This window comes from Sphaeramia orbicularis, chromosome 22 (assembly GCF_902148855.1).
Source record: "Sphaeramia orbicularis chromosome 22, fSphaOr1.1, whole genome shotgun sequence".
Classification (NCBI taxonomy): Eukaryota; Metazoa; Chordata; class Actinopteri; order Kurtiformes; family Apogonidae; genus Sphaeramia; species Sphaeramia orbicularis.
The window spans coordinates 39,529,906-39,552,064 of NC_043978.1; the positions used below are offsets into that span (position 1 = coordinate 39,529,906).

General features: G+C 37.5%; 1 protein-coding gene across 2 annotated transcripts in view; it reads right to left on the minus strand.

The window, feature by feature from the left end:
* Positions 1 to 22,159, minus strand: part of lrfn5a (leucine rich repeat and fibronectin type III domain containing 5a) — a 153,573-nt gene that overhangs the window by 84,713 nt on the left and 46,701 nt on the right. Inside the window, exon 2 of one of the 2 annotated variants that reach the window (XM_030126155.1) lies at positions 16,500 to 16,503. The exons of the other annotated variant lie outside the window; for it this stretch is intronic. The gene's annotated coding sequence lies outside the window, so the exon portion shown is untranslated. The remainder of the gene's footprint in view (positions 1 to 16,499; positions 16,504 to 22,159) is intronic. 2 annotated transcript variants of the gene reach the window in all.

The following is a 22,159-nucleotide window of genomic DNA, read 5'->3' on the forward strand; positions in this document are numbered from 1 at the left end:
CATGACACTGTAGCTCTCCTTTTCCGACTGGTTTCATAGAAAGACAAAAAACAGAGAGAGAGGCAAGAATGAAAAACAATAAAAGTAGGACAAAGAAGAAGATACTTGACTCTTTGAAATTACAGCATCACTCCTACGTATATGCATATTCAGCACCAACACACAGTAAAATTACACTCAGTGCAAGTGCAGCTTCCTTTTAAAATCCCACCGCAAGTGACTTAGCTCCACTTAAGCTCTTTTCACAGCAACGGAGGCAGAAAATGGTAACAAAATAAGACGTGCTATAAAAGACCACCCAGCTGGCTTTGAGCCCCTGAACACAAAAAAAATATCATCACACCTTTCAATCTACAACCTGGAATGTTCCATTTGTAACAGTCCAAGCCCTCTGAAATGCATGGTATGAAATGTATTCCAATCCATTTTTATTTCTAAAGCACAAATTTAAATAAACACAAAGGTCTCCAAAGTGCTGTGCAGTAAAATAAACACAATAAAAACATAATAAAAGATAAAATACTAAGATAAAAACACAATGAAAGATAATAAATAAATAGACTGACCACCCCAAATAAAATATCTGTGCACATAAAATCAACAATCTACATGATGTCAAAAGCCAAAGAAAATGCATATTATGACTGCTTAAATATCTGTGTTTACAGAGTCAGCCAAAATAATGTATACACACATCAGGAAAGGAAAAACGTGCATAAATATTTCAATACCAAGTTTATTCAGACATCACGAGATTAATACAAGTTACCTTTTCCCTCTACAATTACAAGAGGTGCTCAAAGTGGTGGCCACTGGCTTCCAGACATTTATGTGTACGGTGAACTACTGCTTGGGTAATGTATCGGTACCATGTGTTTGGAACTTATCACAAATCCATGAAATTGTTGGACGTGTAGGAGGTTCTGAACCAAACTCACGCCTCCATTGTCTTTGGACTTCAACAACATACTCAAATTTGAAGTACCGCTTTAAAAGTATCTTACATTCCTGTAGCATGGCTCAACTTTGTAAAGTTAATAGTATGGCTAGTCGGAGAAAAAACAAAAAAATGAAGGTCTTCCTTTTAAGGTTTTTTTATTCCAGTCTTCCCAAACCCAGTGACAACTATTTACAGAATATTAACAGGAAAAGGGAAAAGAAATAACTAAAAAAAGACTCTTTGCAGACTGACAAAACACCCACAATGTGTCGTCAGCTTTATCAGACTCCCAACAAAGCCAAAATGGCCGACATATATAGGGAAAAGCCCCTCCCACTGGGCATGACCCACAGCAATCAATTATACAAACATGATTTCTCCTCAGAAAATCACAAGAAGAAGAAACCTCAAAACACAAGGGAAATAAAGAAAAATACCCCCTTTAACCTTTCCACTCTATTTTTATTACATACCACTCTCTACCAGAGAGAAATAACCTTAATAAGTGGAAACCACCAATTAAATGGTCAGGTGACCATTTTCCCGCCCGACGCCCCCTTTATTAAACGGCGGCACTAGCTACGCCCCTGTTTGGCTGGCTTGGGGTCAGTCTGCAGGAAGCAGCGTGTGTGGTGAGTATACAGCATGAATGTCGAATGTGTGCGTATGTTGGTGTGTAGAATGGACAAGTGTGCACCCTCGTACAAACTACTGTATGTATGTGTGTGTGTGTGCGCGACGTGTACTTGTGTGCATGTGTGTGGCGTGTACCTGTGTGACACGTATTGTGTGGCGTGTACTCGTGTGTGTGTGTGGCATGTACATGCACATCGTGTGGTGTGTACTTGTGTGTCGTGTATTGTGTGTGTGCGTGTGAGTGTGAGTGAGTGCGCACTGTCCGCACTCAGTAAAGGGGATGCTCCATCACAATTCCTCAGTCGACAACTGTATCACCGCCATGTTGTAGACGTCACTTGTTGATGCTACATTCATGAGGGTAATGCCATCTGTTGGGAAAACATCGTACAGCAGTACACAGTGTTATCGTAATTTGATCAACTTCGAAAGAGGTATCTAAATGTATAGAAGTATTTATACAAATTAAATATTTATGCAAGTTTTTTCTTTTCCTGATGTGTGTATGCATTATTTTGGCTGACTCCAGCAGCCAGTGTATGAAATCACGAGTACACGGTTCATGGAACTCATTTTCTGTTTTCAGAACAGAGTTGAGTTTTGCATCTTTGAATTTGGTAACAAACAACCAGACCAGACCTGTGGTATCAGAACCACAGAAGAGAAAGAAAAACAGCAAAAAACACAGGTAATGCTATCAGTGAAGTTTATCCGGCAGATACTGTTGGATCTGAGTGGGACTGCTTTACTTTGGACAGTTTGCTAATTTGATAAAGAGCTAGAGATAAAGCTGCAGTGCGTCATAGTTTTTTTAACATCCCTGGGGAAAAAAATCCATAATTACCTTTCAGCATGTTGTAATTGAAGTGGTCTGAGAAAACACAAGAACTCTGCATCTGTTCCTTCCCTGTGTATTCAGGCTGTAGAAAATCTACTCTGGGATGCAGGTTTTTGGCTAATCACAGGCTTTTCCAGACAGGTATGGGGGTGTAATTACCAGGCCCTGATCAGAGTCTGTCAGATGCAACCTGGAAACGATTCTATTGTCCAACTCCATGTTTTGACACTGACGTTTGTAAATGTTTCACTTTTCCTTAACAGCATAACACAGTGCTAGGTCATCTACTAACTATATTTAGTCTTTTGATTCAGCTGTGTTTGACTGTGAATAGAGAACTGCAGAAGGAAGGTAGTGATGTGATCTTTACACTCTAGAATCGATTCACAAATCAAAATATTGATACTTTTAATATTTCGGTCATTTGAGGTAATGTTTATCAGGAACACAGCGGAAAGTAGCTGAACTATTGGGATCTTGTCTCAGTGGTACGCGATTGGTGGGAACTACTTTTTCTTCCGCCTGGGTAAGTGTGTACTGTGTCACACTTCTCAGTCAGTCTGTAGTGAGCAAAAAACTGAACAGACTAAAGGGGAAACAGTAAAAATGCTGTGTTTCCTTAACAAAAACTTGTGAATGAGGGCAAGTGTTGATGTTGGATGCTTTTGTTGGTGTTATATATTCAGTATTTTCATGTTTCATGTTCACACATTCATATAACGTCAATTCATTTTTATAATAGATCTTAATAATTAAGCAATAATTACTCTGTCTTGTATTCTTTATAAAGTTATGACTTGAAATACCCTTTTTTTTCCCAGACATTAAGTGTATTTGTACAAAGTATCAGTATCGGATCAGTATCGCCGATACCAGCCTAAATTCTACTGTGTATGGGATCGGAAAGAAAATCCATGGTATCGAACATCATTAAAGAAAGGTATATCTGGTGTTTGTCCCTTTTGATTTCAGCTCCTGCACCTTTAATGCCATTTAATTCCACTGTAATTTCAGGAAAAGTTGAAGAGTGTCAGGGGTAAATTATAACATCAATTTGACTTTTTTTTTTCTTTTTTGTGCGTCACAGTGTGTGCAGTCATCCTCTGAAGAAAGTCAGTTTTTTACTGACGTCTTATTCAAGTTAAGCAACATTAACACTGTAATTGAAATAGTGTATTTTCTGTGTATTTTTTTTTACAGATTAGTATTATATGTATCACAAACTGCATGGATAATGTTAAAGAAGTCCCCCTAGAATATGTTTTATGCATGATTGCTAGGTGTAGTTTCACTGGTTGTTTGTGTTTAATATTATAGACTACAGTGTATCTTAGGTGCTATTATTCACATGGTTTTACCATCCATCAGCTTTTTTTATTAATATAAAGTAATACCCAGTGGTCACATATACTCCTCTTCTCTCTTCAGATGCACTTTTGAAGTGTTTAAATCCCACCCGAGCTAATCCGGTACAACCTACACACACCCTCTCCACCTTAGTATGTCTCAGCAATGCAGCCTCCTCTTAATCACATAATGCGGAGGATACAACAAGGCTAAAAAAAATCACAGTTTTTATACTGAGGGTTTTTTTTTCTTTGTTGAAAATGAAGAAAATCTCACAAAGAAGCCATCCGGTTTCTGTCTGAGTGAATGAACACGGTGATTGGTGGTGATTCAAGAGACACCAGCTAAAAATCTAGCCTTGGGCATCACATTGGTCAAAGCTGGCTCTGCAGACAGCAATGCTATTTATGCAACAAACCTTCTGACCAGCTTGGAAACACTCAGTAGAGTCTGAATGTATATCTACCATTTTAAGCCCTTCTAGTTAGTGGTAAAATATGAAGAGTTTTGGTGCAGCCTGGTTTTCAGACGACTGTTCTGTCCCCGTCTACACTCTCACACCTCCCTCAATGTATCATAATATATGAACAAACTGGACAGCTGAGATACCGTGCACTCACTTGTCACAGTGAATGAATACAGTCTGTATCGCAGTTGCAACAACGCACAAGAAGCTTTGAGTTTTCCTGGCTCATTTCTCATTGCAGACAGGTTCAAGGCTGGTGATTACAGGCGCTTGGAGCAGAGTTCACCATTAATGTTTGGTGGCAGCAAATAGCTTAATAGCAAAAAAAAAAAGACCTGTTACTGTTGCTAAGTAACTAGAAACGTTGAATCAGACACTTCTCTTTCTTCATCTCATCCCTCTCCATGATGTCGTGGAGGTCATTCCCATATGTCTTGCATATACAATCCACCTATCGGTCATATCACTAGAAAGAAGTCTAGTCTAGAAGTTCCCATGTTTTCTGGGATTATTTAGAAAGTATATAAAGGAAACCATATCTGAGCACTTGTTTTTGTTGACTTAAATAATGTTGTAGTTCCTGATCTTGCACTGAGGAAAAAAACAAGTCCTGTCATCCTGGAGGGTTTTATTTAGTGATGTCCCGATCTGGATTTTTTTTGCTTCCAATCTGATCCGATTTTTTTTAGGATTAGTTTTGCCGATACCGATCCGATACCAATTTCTTACAATTAAATTTTGAACTAAATTTGGAGTCATTATTTATAGGTTATTATACTATTATTTTACTTGAGATCACAATTGGGCTGAATGTGGAACCTTTATGACACCTTTGACTCTTAATTACTTTAGTATAATTTTTGCAAGAGTATGCTTTTGTTTCTTACATATCGTTGTGGAAACCTCATAAGTCCATTTTTGGTCCTTTTTTTTTTTGTCATAAAACAATTCTATTGGCCAGTCATCACGTTGGCCTGATGGTTTTTGAAATATTTAACCAATGAAAAGTGTTGAAAACAGCTTGTGATTACATCTCTTAACTCCATCATTTATTTAGAATATACTTAGGTTTTCCAGTTTCCTGAAAAATAACCATTTTGGACATAATAGGTTTCCACCCAACAGCAACAATATGTTCTAAAGGAAACTCTCCAGTTACAACCTGTGGGAAGCCATCAGCTTGCTCATCATCACCACCAACATAACCATTGTTTTGGCCAAGTATTGGGACGTCTGGTTTTGAAAAGCTGTTTTCCAATTGATTTTCAATGTTTCCAAAAACAACTACCCACTCAGCAGAAGTACAAGACATCAAATCCCAAAGCCTCAGATTTAATTAGACACCTACCTGTGGATTACTCATATATATGTTGGTGTCATGGTTCATCTCCAAAGAATGCAAACTAAGGTACAGCTTCTGACAAGTTGAAATAATACATATATAAATCATATTATTTACTGTATATGCAAATATATGGCTCAAAAACTATTTACGTCAACCTCAAAAACAAGAAGTAAAACAAGAAGGAACCCCTCAACTCTGCAACATAGGTTACTTGCAACTGTTTTATTATTTCATGGAACTCCTAAACCTAGATAGATAGATAGATAGATAGATAGATAGATAGATAGATAGATAGATAGATAGATATGTGTGTGTGTTTTGTTTGTTTTTTTTTGTTTGTTTTTTTCTTGTTTTCACCTGCAGGAGCAAGGTTAGAGACCCTACTGTGTGTGTAGTGTGCAAAAGTTCTAGACCAACATTAGGTTTGTTTGGTTTAGTAAAGTTATAATGACCACAAGCATATGCATTTCTCAGGCTCTGTATAAAGACACAATCTGGACATATGGGAATAGAGTTTCCACTCATTCCCTGAAATTATTTTCCAGGACATTTTCAGCGGCTACACAGACAAGTTATCACGTCATACTCTCATCCATTCCCTTGTCCCCCTCATTCTTTGGTAGTGTTCTTTTCTACAGTTGTAACTTGCATTTACCCAGATTGTTTCTCTGTTTATTAGTCAGACATTTGATGTGCAGTTTATGGCTATAATTTATCTATGAAAAGTAATGACAAATGTATCATAAAATAACACAAACACACCAACAGATTACAGCGTAGCACTTTATTAACACGACAAACTGGAGTTACAATGTTCAACTGGGCAACTCCCAACTCAACTTTCTCTTCTGTGTTACTTTCTCTTCTGCACTTCCTCTAAAAATATTTGTGTATTTTCAATAAATCACTGAAAAACAATGTCTTTTGTTTTATCTGTTTACTGCATAACTGAGTTCACTTAACACATCTGGCACCTGCATTTCTCAAACATAATAAAAATCTAAATCACTGCCAAAATAGCCAAGCAAAACATAAATTGTCAAAAATCTAACTAAATATCGAAATACAATTTTATCCTGTTGTGCAAAAAGGTCAATATAAAAGGAGAGAGCGCTGGGCATCAATGTTGCCCAGAAGATAAGGTGACCCGTTTGCATTTGCTTACAAGGCAGGGGGAAGATAAATCATTTTTCCAGGATAACTGAACTGTTTCCAGAACATTTGACCTTTTTTCTCATTTTCCATATGCTTTCCATGACTGGACAGTTAGTCAGTCATTTTCCAGGTTTTCCAGGATGTGTGGGAACCCTGGGGGAAGTATGTACAGCAGTAAATACAAAGGTTTCAGAGGAAAAGCAGATTCTATCAAGGTAGTAGGTAGTGTTTAGTGTGACCTCCTTTTAAACTCACTGTCTTTAGTCACAAATGTTTGCTCCTGGAGGATTCTGTTGGGTTTCTGTAAATTGGCTTAGAGTCTGTTTTCCACCAACTCGATATGTAAAGTGTCATGAGATAACTTTTGTTGTGATTTAGCACTATATAAATAAAATTTGATTGATTGATTGATGTCTTTAACCCTTTTGTTCAGACAATACGAGATTTATTGCATTAATTTTCTGATATTTGATACCACTTCATTCAATACATTTCCGACCGCTTGTGCTGTTTCTTGTCATGGGGTCAGGGGTCACACTAAATAGTCACTTTAGAGCACAGTAGTAAAGACAATGACAAATAGACGTGTGCACATTTCATCCCTGTAAAAACAACAAACCTGATTGACAATATTTTGTACTTTTGTACATTTGTGAGTGATGCCTGCAAGCTAAAAGGAAGATATAATTATTCCAGTTTTTAAAGTGAGACAGGTTGTTTTATCAAATTAATCCAATTTTGCAAAATGAGTCAGGGGTTTTTTTGTGTGTGTGTGTGTGTGTGTGTGTGTGTGTGTGTGTGTGTGTAGATATGGAAACAAATCTGCCTTGGTGCAAAGGGTTTTAGAAACAGTAAGGTTCAGTATAAAAATATCACAATATTCTTGCATTTTGTGCAGAAGATGCCTCAGTGTGAGTATCTGTGAGGTCCAGATTCACAGATGAGACTTGTTATTAAAACAGACTTAAGCTCTATTCACACAGGACTATAATTACCTGGGGACGCCGTGGGATTTAGAAATTAGCCCCCATATTGGTTTCATATTGAGCATTTGTGCAGGATGAGTCATGTCTGTGTTTTACTCCAATTTCCTGATATTATCCCACGAATGTGATGTCAAAGCTCACTCTTAATAAGGTATCAAACAATAATAACTGTTGAGCCTGATCCTGAGCCTGAAAAACACTCAGTACCACACTTGTTATGTGTCATTCATTACATCATATTGCTCGATTTGTCTGTGTGGTTATTTTTCTTATTTATTTACTTTTTTTATTGTTCTCTTTATCTATTTCTTTCTCTCTTATTTGGGTTTTGAGCGATTGGCCTTTTAGTGGATGATGGGTGGGAAGGGAGTTGACATTCACATGTGACAATTGATGTTTATTCTATATTTTTCCACCTTATGTTGTATATCACAATGTCTCTCTAAAATGTTCAAAATGTTCTGTAAATAAAGTAAAAAAAAAAAAAAAAAAAAAGATTTGTCTGTGTGGATCCCTCTTCTGATGGGTTTTAACTTCTGAAATTGTACTCCATATTTCCTCATCAGAAAAGGTAGAGAATAAAATAAAGGAAAACTCTCAAATCATATGTATTGCAATTTATACAGGGCTATTATTACCAGATCACTGGAGGTTTGACTACAAATGACGGACAGGGCAGATTTGTACAGCAAAAATTACAGAAATTACTAGAGGTCTCCAGGTAATACTAACCTGAGCATAAAGAACTTCAGTCTCAACTAGAAGCACTCGGAGAGCGCAGACCTCCGCCAAGGCTGATCAGTGGCCCCCCCACCCCCATCACCACCAAAATTTAATCATTTCTTCCTTATCCCACTTCCAACAAACCCTGAAAATTTCATCCAAATCTATCCATAACTTTTTGAGTTATGTTGCACACTAACGGACAGACAAACAAACAAACAAACCCTGGCAAAAACATAACCTCCTTGGCGGAGGTAATCATTCCTTCTCTACATAAATCTGGGTCAGTGTATCTTTTGGTAATTGGATTTTCTTTTCAGAAATAAAAGAAAATAAAGTGGTTAATTGATTTTTGTTTTAAAATAGAAGAATTAAAATTGAACTTCAAGGCATTTTTCTTTTTCGGTGTCAAAACAGATAAACCAAATTTTAATAGTGGATTGATTTTTGTTTTCTCTTTCTAATTAAAAAGAAGAAACTTATTACCTGATAGAAATGGAAAAACATTCCAAAAATAGCTGGTTTTTTTTTTTTTTTTTCATTTACTGAGATCGGATGTTATTTTCAAGTAAAGAGCTAGGTCACAAAGATCCTCACGAACAATGGGTTTGTCATGGAGGGAGCATGTCTACGATGTCCAGTTTTCGTAACAACTGGAAGATTCGTACAAACCCATTGTTAGGAAGAATCTTTGTGACCTAGGCATTAGTGCTCTTTCCTTGAAAATGACAACATCGGGTCTCAGAAAATTAAAAAAAAAAAAAAAAACAAAAAAAAAAAACATTTTTGGTCTGTTTTTCCATTTCTGTCAGTAACTTCCTTTTTGTTATTAGAGAGAGAAAATGAAAATCAATCCGTTTTTTTTAAATTTGATTTATCTGTTTTGACACTGAAAAAGAAAAAACGCCTTGAAATTCAATTTTAATTCTTCTATTTTAAAATGAAAATCAATTCACCACTAGTTTTTCTTTTGTTTCTGAAAAGAAAATCCAATTACCAAAAGATACACTGACTGATCTGCCATCTTAATTGCCTGTATCTGTAGAAAATGTAAGCTGACTAGATGACTGACTATACTCAACTAACAAAGACTACATTGCTTATCAGAGTTAAAATTTGCACTAAAGAGCAGAATGTACCGATGTAAAACGTCTTATGTGATGGGAACATTATTCATCCCACAATCTCCAAAGTTTTTGGAAGCTTTTCTTAGGGATCGTTGTTAAAACACGATTCATTTTGGAGTCACAAATGAATCTCACTAAGTTAACCAGGAGCAGTTTAAAGCCGATTTCTATCTAACAGGATGATACTGCTAAACAATTCGGCCACACAGCTTTATATCTTTTACAGAGAGTCGGTTATTGCTGGTCCTCAAATTGCTGCAGACTCATTTGAAGCTTGGATGAATCAGAGCAGCAATTGCAGACAGCAATTTTAGCCCGGTCACAACCACGGTCCTTGTAACAGGTAGTCGGGGAATTCACTGGCAATTCAGACGAACTGTGAAGAGGTTATCCTGACTGAAACATCGCCTTCTTTAAAGCATCCAGACAGCTGACCTGCCAGGGAGGCGGACAGCTGTTCAGTGTCTTCAGTCATTCCTTTCTAAGTCACCGTAGGCTTAATCTCCCACAGCGAAATCAAGTGTTATTTATGTGTTTGATTTGAACTTATTTATTTAATTCAGAGAGTATGTCATTTTGATTTCATGAAACAGGTGGCCCAGGCATAAGTGTAATCCACTCAGAATAATACTGTTATTTGTTCCAGACTGTTAAATCCATTGAGTTGCATTTCTGTGATATGTCGGGCTGAATACGTTGTCGCAGGCCGGCTAAGCAGATGGCTTGTCCACGAAAAGGGAATAACAAAGCACTGGTAATAGCGCTGAGCACATATGTACAGTAGTTTCTAGGTACTTCGCTTTTTTTTTTTTTTTTTTTAGAAGATGAAACACTATTAGTAGACAGTGAGAGAATGATATAACACTAGTGGATCCGGCTTTGTTTATTTGATTTTTGTACCTGCGCAAAACACAACCGTAGTAGAACTGCATACTATTTATGACAGAGTGATATGTGATCTGAATCAAACAAATGAACCCTTCAGAAAAATCATGCAAATGAATGGTGTGTTCTTGTTGCTGTTGTGATATTTCTTATACAGGGTGACACAAAAAAACGGGAACTTTTTAACAATCCAATAAAACCAAGAGTGATGGAAGAAAAATATTTTATTCATAGTAATTGAAACCTTAAAACATGCCATTTAAGAAACAATGATGGAATTTTCATTTTTTTAAAATTACAGGGTGACCCAAAAAAACGGGAATTTTTGAAGTGTGTATTGGCAGACATGAGCAAGTGGCAGCACTGTGAGACAGTGACCTTGAGCAAGTAAACACACCCCCATTTTAGTAACCATTGGCGGCTGTGTGAGAATTGTTCGGTAACAGTGTGATCTCAAGATTCGGTAACATTCCCTGGCCCCCTAGATCGCCAGATTTGTCCGTTTGTGATTTTTTCTCGTGGGGCTATCTCAAAAGTAAAGTACACGACTCGACCAAGAACTCTGGATGAGTTAAAACAGAGAATTCAGGATGAAATTCACAGTATCCCAGCTGAGATGTTGCAGCAATGAGGAATCTCAACAGCAGATTTCAAGAATGGATTTGTACAGGAGGACGCCATCTACAGGAAGTAATTTTTAAAAAATGAAAATTCCATCATTGTTTTTTAAATGGCATGTTTTAAGGTTTCAATTACTGTGAATAAAATATTTTTCTTCCATCACTCTTGGTTTTATTGGATTGTTAAAAAGTTCCCGTTTTTTTGTGTCACCCTGTATTTGAGCCAGAATCATCACTGTGAATCTTCAAAAACTGCAAATACTTGGAAAGAACGGAGTGGATGGTCGACCACAGAGACACAAATGTCTTTGATCTACAGCCCCATGAAACTGGTCAGACTACACACCCCTACACACATGCACAGCACACACATATACATATATTTATACACACACACCGTTTAAGTGTTTGTGAGAGTGTGTGCGTAATTATGCATCTCTCTAAAAAATGTCAGTGTACTTCAAAGGACATCAGACAAGTACACAGACACACACTGCATATCCCATTATTTTGGAGAAATAGGCCAGAATATATTCCGCTGCAGTGTGTTTGTGTTTATGCGTTTGTGTGTACGTGCATTTGTGTGTATCTAGGACAGAAGTAGAGTCTGTATTCCAGCCAAGTTTGCATCTTTGACCAGAGAGCATAAGAAGTTCCAAGGATGGCGAGCAGAGAGAGAGATAAAAATTGGAAAATAAGCACAAACACACACATAAAGGTGTAGTTATAAAGACTCAATTTCATTTGTTTTTCAGTCTTATGTGTGGCTTTGTGTGTATGTGTGGTAGCTTAGGCTTTATATTTAATAATTTCCTTCTTTTTAGAATAATTAGGAGCAAGGGATACATAAAATGACAAAAACCAGCATGTGAAACATTATATTCCTTCTACAGTTGATGTGTATTTCATTGCTGGTGTGAACAGCTGAGCGGTCGATTTCCCACATATTGACTCATTATTTTCATCTTAACTCACTTCTGCATTTAGCAAGCAGCCAACCAGATGTGTGAGTTATTAGGCATTAGTTAGAAATGTTTATCTACACCCAGAGCATTAGAAAATACTTAACTATAGACCCAGAATCCATTCTGATGGATTTTGAGATGCATATCAATACTCACAAGTCTCATTAGCAGTTAAAGTGCTTCTGTCTTTCCACACAAATTTGCATCTCGCCTCATAAACCAGACCTATAAATATTAAAATACTGTGAAGGAAAAATCCACCCCAGAATTTGTTCATTTAATCACACTCTTTTTAGATAAACTGGTTGGAGATTTGTGAACATTTGGGAAAGGAGGAGATGCATTTGTTTATGTTTACAAAGTAAAGTTAGATGTTTCAGATTGCTGTTACATATATGCATGGATGTTCTTGTTGAAGGTGTAGATCCAGGTCTGTTGCAGTTCTATATGGTGTGAAATCAGTGACCCGTTCAGAGTGAGTGTGCTTCTATACTAATTAACATCCATATATAGCTCATATGTTTAGTTATGCTATGCTCACTCCAGGGAAAAAAGACAAACAGAATGCTGTGAGTTAGTCCTGGGTCACTGCATCCTTTGGAGGATACCTTTAATGGAACCAAATAACATATGCAAAAAACAATGACTCAAAGTGATCACTTAAATTCATGTTTATCTCATGCATAATTCATTTAAAGTAATTTTTCAAAAGCAACAGTTTCAGTTCCAGTGCACGATGTTTTTTTTTTTTTTTTTTTTTTTTTTTTTTTTTTTTTTTTTTATCTGGCTCAGCACAGTGGAATTAAACCCAATGAGGTGGCAGTGTTAGCACTGTGCATGGCCCCATGAGCTTTTTACAGTACATTTATTTATACATTATGTATGTATGTATATGTGTTCACACAGTCCAGCACACAACCACACACTGATTGAGAACTTCTCTGTAACACAAATGTTCATTTACTTCATCAATGACCAAAAATACTGAAGTAACAGACTTGTGCGAGTGCAGTATGGAAAAGCTTTTATACATTCAGGTGTTGAAATAGCACATGTGCGAGGATAAACAATGCACATTATACATAAAAAAAAACAAAGTCCAAACCTTATGACATATCTGTGCTTTTTGAATGCATCTCAAGGTCCTCGGTGAATTGAATGATTATGAGTCTGCTGGTTCTGAGGTATATCTATCAGCGCTAAGCAGCTTTCAATGTGAATCGCGTGCATATCCAGCGGTTAATATTATCCTTTACAATGGGAGCTCATCTGACATTTGTTCAACTTAGCTGTGGCCCACCTTTAAGCCCCCACCCTGACACATTCTCTGAGAGATTACTCTTTAATCCATGCACTAATATTGCATAATAATGCAGGCCTACACTACCTAGTATATGCATATTACACAATACCATGAAAGAAACACCCACCATCTGGATACCATGACGCTGGTGAGTGGTATCCATCTATGAACAGTATCCCAATATCCAACCTCCTGCTTTAAACTAAAACTGATGCACACATTATAACATGCTATTGAGCAGAGGTTTCCCAACACGTGCACATCAAACATGAAAACTCTCTTCACAGAGAGAGATTAATCTAATTATAAAAAAAACTTCAAGGACTCTTCCCTGACAACATAGTGCAGCTCAAACAGTGTATGATTTCCACTAACTTTACTCTGTAAGGGAATGAGGATGTATTTGTGTTGTTCTTATCTAAATCTGAAATGTTGCGTGTTGAGATCCACAGGGGATTCCTCAATGTCATGATAGGTATTACATGTTGATCACTGTGTGATTTACTGAATTGACCACCAGCCACTATAACTATGAGGACATGATGATTGTCGGATTTTCCTGACAGGTTTGAAAGCTGCACATGTTATAATACGAGCTTATTCAACCCAGTTCCCAGAATATCGCTACTGTGCATTTCTGTAAATGTACACATATAATCTCTGCATTTCTGCACCAAGAGATAAAAAGGATATCAGGACCTTAATACAGAAAAAGTTCATAAAAATAAATTGCATTATTAACCCATAAAGAGCCAAGCACCCATCACAGACCTACTGATGTAAAATGTTTAATACCTATTGATCCACTAATCCTATCATACATGTAAATAATTTATGTAAATACAGTTATCCTGTTGTTACTGTGGATGCACCGTCATCTTCTACAACATTGATTCACCAGTAAAACTCATGGAGTTGGATCAGTGACAGTGGACTGACACACTGGGTTTATGTTGAGTTAGTGACAGGTTTAACTATAAAAGTCACTTTTTCTGCAGTTTTCTCTGTTTTTGATATAATGACCATCAACTTTAATCTGAGCTTTTATGAACATCTACATGATCAGTGAATTAAATACAGGAAAATACATGATTTATCCTGATAAAATGCAAAATACAGAAAATAATATTACAATAAATGGTGATAAATCACATAAGAAAGGTTAGATATTGAAAAAATTCCATTTAGGAGCTAACACAAAAGTAGTGCTGGGTCTTTATGGGCTAAAAAAATGATAATGATAATAATAGATTAGATTTATATAGTGCTTTTCTATGACCACATACTCAAAGCGCACACAGTGGATCCATTATTCATTCACTCTCACATTCTCCCTCTGGTGGTGGTAAACTACATATGTATCCACAGTTGCCCTGGAGCAGACTGACGGAAGCGTGGCTGCCAATCTGCGCCTACGGCCCCTCTGACCACCACCGAACATTCACACACAATCATACACCAGTGTGAGTAGCAGCACTGGAGGCAAGGGGGGTAAAGTGTCTCGCCCAAGGACAAAACAGCACATGGACAGAGCGGGATTCGAACCGCCAACCCTTCAGTTATTGGATGACCCGCTCTACCAACTGAGCAATGGCTGCCCCCCATCTGAGCCATGGCTGCCCCAAAATAACACGTATTGAAATGTATTTCTTAGATTTTTTATTACATGAACCTAAAAGTCTAAAGGAGTAAGGATGTGAACTCCTGTGTCAATGGGGTTCAGGTCTGGACTCAATCCATGTGTGAAAATGGCATCTAATGTTCCCTGAACCACTCCTTCTTAATTTTATCCTGATGAATCCTGGCATTGTCATCTTGGAATATGGCTGTGACATCAGAGAAGAAAGAAAAACACTGAAAAATCTGATCATTCAGTATATTCAGATTCAGCAGACCTCAATTTATGGACAGATAACTTTATTGAACCTAGACCTGAACAACTGAGTCCACCCCAGATCATAACACACATAACAGGCTTACACTGTACACACTTCACCCACCTCTCTTCTCACCCTGATGCACCCATCACTCTGGAAGAGGGTCAGTCTGGACTCATCAGACCATATGACTTTTTGAAACACAGTCCAATCATTTTATTTAAAGGGCAAAAGGGGTCATATTTTGTTAAACCCAACTGTATTAGTCTTTTATACATTTATTTGTGTATTTGGACCCTAATACTTAAAAAAAAGTTTGAATTTGAACCCTCCAGGTGCTGCAAAGCTATCTTTATATTCATTTTGGCAAAAATCCTTCTTAATTTGTTACATTTTTTGACTAGTTATGTCACGAGATTTGCACATATAAGGTCAAGACTTCCGACAAACATTTCTCCGAGTGCGACATAATTGTTTGTCAGCAGCAGCAGTTGTAGTCCATACTGAAAATATGTCCAAACTTTGAGCCGATTACCTAAAATGTTCAATTGTTGGTTGAATGGGACAGAGCAGCACAGCCAACAACCTGGAGGGGGTGGGGTGTGAAGTGGCTCATTTGCATTTAAAGGGCCAGCGCTCAAAACGACCTTTCTGGAGTCATTAGTGAGAAATAGGGTTGAAGATGGACCTGTGGAGTTGAATTAATGAAGAATTCAGACCCAAGCATAGCATTTACAGTTTATGTAGACCACAGGGAAGGGTTTTAAAATGCATAATTCCGTTTAAAAAAAAGCAAAATATCACTCCTTTAAGAAATGAGAAGGTACTCCCTTCATCAGTTCAGGTTAAAGAACATGTTTCATCTGAAATACATTAATCACTGCGATGATTATCCAATGAAAGGATGTGAACTAGTGAAATCCACAGCTATTTCTACCCTTGGTTGGCAGAAGAATACAATGGCAATGTTCTACTCAGCTGAATGGGTTGATTTATTCCATGTGAAAGCTTGAAATCACAAATGCATAAATGTGTATCTGACAGAGGTCATTGCATCATCGCTGCACATACAGCAGACTTTCCAGTAATACAGAGGGCATCATGTTTCTGCTTTTACCAGTGAGCAAAGTCAACACATCCGTAGATTCTAGTGACACCCTGTCAAGACACAATACAAAAGCAACATATACCATATAAATACAATATCACAAACCAAAGCCAGAGGCAATAGCACAGCACTGAGTCCTGCTCAGTATTGGTTTAGGCAACAGTCTCTCCTGTAAGACTTCACTTTGACCGAGCTGGGTGCATTATATTGGGTTAGGCAGGACTGGGCTGTGTGCCAGACAATGATGTAATTACGTTGTTAACAGTCATCGTGTCAGCCGCTGTGAGCTATACACAGGTCGTAGCCTTTAACTCTCTAGCTTTCGGAGATGACATTACTTTTGCTCTACCTTGCTTTCTTTCTCTCAGTCTTGCCCTGTCATCGAGGCGGACACTGAAGCCTTGTGAAGCTGACACTGACTGTGTTTGTGCCGAAAAGGCATTTGACTTGGAACTCTGACTCCGTATCTGTGCATCACTTTCAGTGTCGGCTGGTGATTCAAAAAATTTGGTTGGACAAGGAGAGAAACCTACCTACGATATAGCTCTACTTTTATTCTATTCAGTGCAAAAATAAGCAGTGGAAACTAATGATTTTTAATGATTTCTTGGAAACAATCACTGTGGGATCTGGGTGGCAATGAACACAGTTGATAATAGCAGTCTCTTCCTGGCAAGCTCGTTATAACTCATTAAGGAGAATATTTAAACATGCATTTATTCTAATCTCTTATTGAGCTGCATTTATACTGTATAGCTCTCTTTATGACCTGCTTGTTTCTGTGATGAACTACTGTACTGTACTAGGTCACACAAAGGAAGACAACTGAATGATTAAAAGATATTTTCAGGATCATGTAGGAGGGTGTGTTTTAGGTTGCGTGGAGGAAAATGTCCTTTGGAAGAAATCCAAGAGAGAGGATGAAAGAAACAACTACCAAAAAAAAAACAAAAAACATTGTAAAATCTGATCATATGTAAGATGTGACTGATATGTAAGATGTAATTTAAAGAGATAGCATGAAATACATCTCATAAAGCTCAAACACTAAAATAGGAAACTTACTAAATGTTTTATTTTATTCCAAGGGACTATATTCGTTACTCCATTTCAATAAAATCACATTTGATAGTTACTTTATAACAATGTGCTGCACACTTTTTATACCTCCTCGGCCAAATATCATGTAAGATTCTGTTGAAAGTTACTGCCCTATAATTTAGATTAGATTGTCTTTGTGTAAAACATATTACATACATATTTATATTTGAAAGTACTCAGATATTATAACTACACAAGGCCATTTGACCTTGAAAAAATAGGTCAAGGTCACCTATTTTCAATAGGCTTTTGCTCCATGCCAAGATGCATCCACAGTATAAATTTGGTGCACATATCTTAATCCGTTCTTCAGATAATGCGATTACATCATTGAATGGACAGACAGACAACAAAACTATTACAATATCCCTCCAGCTATTTTGGCCGAGGGGTAAAAACCATTATGACTGGCTTGTCAATATTAAAGATAATATTTGAGGAGTCGCAACGGGATCCATAACATTCAAATGCAGCCGCTGCAAATATATGCAGGATTTCTTCCACATAACACGTACTTCTAATAAAATACTCATAAGTCTCTCTTATCTTTGCTCTCAAAGACTTACAATGTTTAATAGCTTTGGACCCACTAATCTTATCAATACATTTAAATAATCAGTGGCATCAGATAGCTTATGTCTTTTTAGTGAATGTAGAAACATGATCTCCTCACCACTGATTCACCGGAAAAAAAAAAAACATGTGACTTGACAAATGACAGTGGTTGTAGACACTTTTTACATTCATTAATTATATATTCTGATGAAAATATCACTTTTTCTTCAGCTTTCTTAATTTTGTAAGGATGATCTTTCTTGAACATCTACATGATCAGTAAATAAGATTTAGGAAAAAAGCAGATTTTCACAGAAAAATACCAAATGATAATATAATAATCAGTGACAATTCACTTATGAATGTGGAGAAAAAAAAAAAAACACTAGTAGGTCTTTAAGAGTCAAGAGTCTGATTTAGTACATGTGTAATGATTAAAGTCATTGTGTATGTGATGATAAGAATCCTCGACCTTTTTATGGGGATGATCCTTATTTGAATACTGCTTAGAAAATTCACAACATTTAAAGTTTTACATTTTATTTTCAGAGTTTAGCAAAGTGAATACATGATTCTAAACCAGACCTTGAAAAACCTCTATGTATCTTTTAATCCTGTAATGCACTAACACACAATGTTTGAAACAAGATGCCCACTGAGAAGCCGGTGATAGTGAGCCGCTTAGTGAAAGATGCACTGACATTCTTGTTTTCTTGATGTATGACTCTGCATCTTTACTGTGACAGCCAGCCACTCCTCTGGAAAACCTTGCTTTCAGAGATGAAAATGTAAAATATGGGCGGTATTCTCAAAAGGGTTATCTGGCGCTAACATTCAGAGGTTTAAGCCACGGCGACATCCTTCAGTGCAGCAGGTTTTTTGATCATTAGGATTTTTAAATCCCATTTTGCTGTTCTCTTATCGTTGCCTCCTCCACTTTACTGTGATTTGTCAAAGTAGCTTCAATGGAAGCTGCTTCCCTGTTTTTAAGCAGCAGAAATCACACACAAGTGACAGAATGCTTTCTTTTTAAAATAGGTCATCACGTCCCTGTTTCTCTCTAAAGCACTTTAGGATATTTGTCTTCTTCTGTCCACGGCCCTAAATATTCTATGTTACTCTTTTTAAGTCTCTTGGGTTCCTGAACTCTGTGCCTCTGTCTGAAAATACAATTCATAAATAAGCCCATTTATTTTATATTATTCAACAAACACATCTGTCCACAAAGGTTTTCAAACACTTTCCTTCCTGTGTTTCTAATTTGATTTCACAAATTTCCCTGCTTCCTTAATACGTGCAAAATGACATATATTGATCTGCAGATATTCTACTTACAATCACGCTTAAATGAGTGATATTTTGCTTTTTTTTTTTTAAATGGAATTATGCATTTTAAAACATTTCCCTGTGCTCTACATAAACTGTAAATGCTATGCTTGGGTCTGAATTCTTCATTAATTCAACTCCACAGGTCCATCTTACATTTACATTTACATTTATGCATTTGGCGGACGCTTTTTTCCAAAGCGACTTACAGGAGAAAACCAATCAAATCACTCAATCAGTCAAATTTTATTTATATAGCGCCAGATCACAACAAAAAGTTATCTCATGACACTTTATATATAGAGTTGGTCAAAACCAGACTCTAAGCCAATTTACAGAAACCCAACAGAATCCTCCTGAATCTATAGAATCTTCAAACCTATTTCTGAGTAATGACACCAGAAAGGTGGTTTTGAGTGCTGGCCCTTTAAATGCAAATGAGCCACTTCATGCCCCACCCCCTCCAGGTTGTTGACTCTGCTGCTCTGTCCCATTCAACCGACAACTCAACGTTTTAGGTAATCGGCTTGAAATTTACAACTGCTGCTGCTGATAAACAATTATGTCATACTTGGAGAAATATTCGTTAGAAGTCTTGACCTTATATGTGGAAATGTTGTGACAGAACTAGTTATAGACGTAACAAATTAAGACAGAATTAAAACGGTTTGTACGAATCCACTCAATTTTTGCCAAAATGAATATAAAGATAAGGTTCAAATTCAAACTTTTGGAACTATTAGAGTCCAAATACACAAATAAATACCAAAGACTAATAAAAGTGCGTTTAGCAAAATAAGACCCCTTTAAGTTTATTTTGAGATTTTCTTATTTGCCTCAAATACCTGGGACTTTCTCCACTTGACACACAGTAAACACCTGCATTCATGCACAAACATACACAAAGATTCTGAGCTGCAAACTCCCTCCTGCTGCCAAAACAATGTCACCTTCTGACATACTCAAAGGCAAAGACAACTGGACCATAACCTTGAATTACATTGTGCCAGTGCATTGGAGTGTGAGCATGGGTAGTTTTTGTTTTTTGTTTTTTTTGTTTGTGTATGCGATTAATCAGAGCAGTATCTTTAGCTATGTCAACCCACAGATGATATATGAGTGCTACAAATGAAAAAAAACAAAAACAAAAACACACACATACTTTATACAGAGATAAATAAACATATATTCTCCACTGCACATACACTGTGTGCTTGCACCTGCACTAAGTTTTATGGGGATAATAAATGATGTTAACTACTTCTAATTGAGAGTTCAGTTCATGCACGTTATGCTGTACAGCTAATTGCTATTTTGAGCCCACTCTCATATCACAAACTCCCAATGCACCCTCAAACCAGTAGGTCCAACACAACCTCATAGTTCATATTCATCCATGTTGTGTGGAAAAATTGCAGCATAATTACACAGTATTTCATAGATATTTGAACGTTCCTTCAGTGATTATGCTCCAAACATAAGCACAAGCTTTGTAGAGGAAGATGTAAGAAAGAGAGCTGGGTCTGTCTTTGTCAGACTCTCAACTAACCACTGTCTATATGCCAAAACAGAACATCAAACAGTGTTTCTGTGCTTTAGTCCTGGAGGGCAGATCTTTCTTGAATAAATGAGCTCACACAATAACACACACACATGCTAGGTTCCACAGTCTTGCCCTCTTTTTTTACTGAGGCATAAAGACAATCACTCACTGCTGACAAGCATTCTCCCACACTAGTGCTGCATGATTTTGGCCAAAAATAAAATCCAGATTTTTTTCCTCTAAAAACTCGATTTTCAGTTTTTGGGTACAACTATAAAAGATAACAGAAGTCGGCATGTCGTTTTCGTGAGCAGCCCGCAATGTAACGCACTGCTCCCTACCTCAGATCTACAGGGGTTGGACAAAATAATGGAAACACCTTAAAAAATCAACAAAATATAATTTAGTATGGTGTAGGTCCGCCTTTTGCGGCAATTACAGCCTGAATTCTCCGAGGTATTGATTCATACAACTTGTGAATTGTTTCCAAAGGAATTTTAAGCCATTCTTCAGTTAGAATACCCTCCAACTCTTTTAGAGACGATGGCGGTGGAAATCGACGTCTTACTTGAATCTCTAAAACTGACCATAAATGCTCAATAATGTTGAGGTCTGGGGACTGTGCCGGCCATACGAGATGCTCAACTTCATTAGAATGTTCCTCATGCCATTCTTTAACAATTCTAGCTGTATGGATTGGGGCATTATCATCTTGAGGTGAAGGTGTTTCCATTATTTTGTCCAACCCCTGTATGATGGTATCGTATGATGGGCCCACAGAAGTGATACCAGTGTAAGTCAGTGACAGGCATCAGTCATACATGTGTGCCTGGACCACATAATATGAGTGATCCCCGTGTGGTTATATTTAAATTGGGGGATCCGTGCGTGGAAGAGGCCGACCCAGGACACGCTGGAGGGATTATATCTCTGGGCTGGCTAGGGAACGCCTCGGGATTCCCCTGGAGCTGGTGGATGTGGCTGGAGAGTGGGCCGTGTGGGCTACTCTGCTGAGACTGCTGCCCCCGTGAACCAGACCCGAATCGGAAGAAGATGGTAGAGTATGGATTCGTACGGGACCACGTAAGGTGCAGTTATATTTGAATTGGGGGAGCCGTGCGTGGACCACGGCTTACATTCGTATCACTGCAGGCCCATCACAGATTTAAGGTCTGTGGTCATTACACGGACTTCTGTGAAAGACCGCTCTCACTGATAGGAGGAGGAGCCTACGGTGGCCAGCAGGGGCGCGGCCTGGAGAGACGAGAGCGATGAAATCAATTTGACGATTTCCCTTATCTAAAAACTATCCT